The 2,565-nt window shown below is 38.5% G+C and overlaps 1 protein-coding gene across 1 annotated transcript in view; it reads left to right on the forward strand.

Moving 5' to 3' along the window:
• Positions 1 to 2,565, forward strand: part of LOC112072310 (interleukin-1 receptor-associated kinase 1) — a 67,797-nt gene that overhangs the window by 14,494 nt on the left and 50,738 nt on the right.

The following is a 2,565-nucleotide window of genomic DNA, read 5'->3' on the forward strand; positions in this document are numbered from 1 at the left end:
GTAGTTCACGGTTACTAACACCGGTAGTAGTTGTGATTATGTTCTATCCTAAGTTCTTTCTCATTAGTCTGTATCTTTCTCATAGTCTGTATCTTTCTCATTAGTCTGTATCTTTTCTCAATATCTGTATCTTTCTCATAGTCTGTATCTTTCTCACTAGTCTGTATCTTTCTCACTATCTGTATCTTTCTCATATCTGTATCTTGTCATTGTCTGTATCTTTGTCATTAGTCTGTATCTTTCTCATAGTCTGTCTCTTTGCTCAATAGTCTGTATCTTTCTCAATAGTCTGTATCTTTCTCATTAGTCTGTATCTTTCTCAATAGTCTGTATCTTTGTCACTAGTCTGTATCYTTCTCAATAGTGTGTATCTTTCTCAATATCTTTCTCATTAGTGTGTATCTTTCTCAATAGTCTGTATCTTTGTCACTAGTMTGTATCTTTGTCACTAGTMTGTATCTTTGTCACTAGTATGTATCTTTGTCACTAGTMTGTATCTTTGTCACTAGTCTGTATCTTTGTCATTAGTCTGTATCTTTCTCACTAGTCTGTATCTTTCTCATTAGTCTGTATCTTTGTCATTAGTCTRTATCTTTCTCAATAGTCTGTATCTTTCTCAATAGTCTGTATCTTTTTCATTAGTTTGTGGGTGTCTGTATCTTTCTCGTTAGTCTGTGGGTGTCTGTATCTTTCTCGTTAGTCTGTGGGTGTCTGTATCTTTCTCATTAGTTTGTGGGTGTCTGTATCTTTCTCATTAGTCTGTGGGTGTCTGTATCTTTCTCGTTAGTCTGTGGGTGTCTGTATCTTTCTCGTTAGTCTGTGGGTGTCTGTATCTTTCTCGTTAGTCTGGTTCACGGTTTATAACCGGTCTGTAGTAGTAGTAGTAAAAGTAGTAGGTTCACGGTTACTAACGTCTGTAAGTAGTAGTAAAGTATAGTAGTGTTCACGGTTACTGACACCCGAGGTAAGTAGTAGTAGTTCATGCCGTTACTGACACTCACGTGTTAGTAGTAGTTCCACCGGTTACTAACACCTAATGGTCAGTCAGTCCCAGTAGTAGTTCAACGTGTTTACTGACACCGGTATTACAGTAGTAGTTGTTCACGCCGTTACTAACACGGTAGCTCTACTACTCTACTTTAGTAGCTTCGTTTTCTACTAGGTAACCTTGTTACTGATGACCACATCTCACTACTACTTAACTACCGGCGTTAGTAACCGTGAAACTATTACTACTACTCACACGGGTTGGCGCTTAGTATCACGCCTAGTAGTAGGTTGTTCACGGTTGAACAACTGACTAACCTACCACTCACCCGGTGTCCCCAGTAAGCTGTAGTATGTATACCTTCACGTATTCTAACATCTAACCTACCCTGAACCTGCGTAGTGAGTAGTTGTCACGGTTTACTGACACTGTTAGTAAAACCGTGAACTACTACTACTAACTGACCCGGTACGGTTCCCTCGCTCTCCCAAGTCGGACTCCCTATAAGCAATCGCCTCTACTACTTACCGGTGTTCAGTAACCGTGACTACTACTACTAAACGGTGTTAGTAACCGTGAGCAGTACTACTAATTAAGTGTGTTGGTTTATCGTTTCTATCCTAAAGTATCTTTTCTAATCATTTCAAGTTCTGTATCTTCTCAATAGTCTGCTATCTTTCTCAATATTAGTGCTGTCGACTAATCTTTTCTCACTCAGTTCTTATCTCTTCTCACTAGTCTGTATCTTTGTCATTAGTCTGTAATCTTTGTCATTAGTCTGTATCTTTCTCAATAGTCTGTATCTTTCTCAATAGTTATTCTTTCGTCATTTAGTCTGTATCTTTCTCAATAGTCTGTATCTTTCATCAATAGTCTTTTTACTTTCTCATTAGTCTGTATCTTTCTCATAGTCTGTATCTTTGGTCAATAGCTAGCTGTCGAGTTAGCTGTATGCTCCTTCTCTCACATATACAGTGTTGTGTATCTTTCTCAACTAGTCCTTTATCTTTCTCGTTAGTCTGTGACTCACCTCCTTTCTCAGATGGTCTGATCTACGTCATCTAGTCTGTCCTACTATCAGTGTCTGTATTCTCAACTATCTTGTTCATAGGTGTCATTAGTCGTTATTCTTTGTCACTATCTGTGATTGTACTTCTGTCACTTAGTCTGCTACTTATGCTATCCTATGTCACGATAGCTTTGTACCTTCTCGTCATATCACGTACATTCTTTTGTCTCACTAGTCCGTACTTGTGTCATTAGTGTATCTTTCTCACTTAGTCTGTATACTTTGTTCATTAGTCTGTATCTTTCTCAATAGTCTGTATCTTTCTCAATAGTCTGTATCTTTTTCATTAGTTTGTGGGTGTCTGTATCTTTCTCGTTAGTCTGTGTTATGTCTGTATCTTTCTCGTTAGTCTGTTTGTGTCTGTACTCTTCTCACGTTAGTCTGTGGGTGTCTGTATCTTTCTCGTTAGTCTGTGGGTGTCTGTATCTTTCTCGTTAGGCTGTGGGTGTCTGTATCTTTCTCGTTTTAGTCTGTGGGTGTCTGTATCTTTCTCGTTTTAGTCTGGGGT

This window comes from Salvelinus sp. IW2-2015, unplaced genomic scaffold, assembly GCF_002910315.2.
Source record: "Salvelinus sp. IW2-2015 unplaced genomic scaffold, ASM291031v2 Un_scaffold1887, whole genome shotgun sequence".
Taxonomy (NCBI): domain Eukaryota; kingdom Metazoa; phylum Chordata; class Actinopteri; order Salmoniformes; family Salmonidae; genus Salvelinus; species Salvelinus sp. IW2-2015.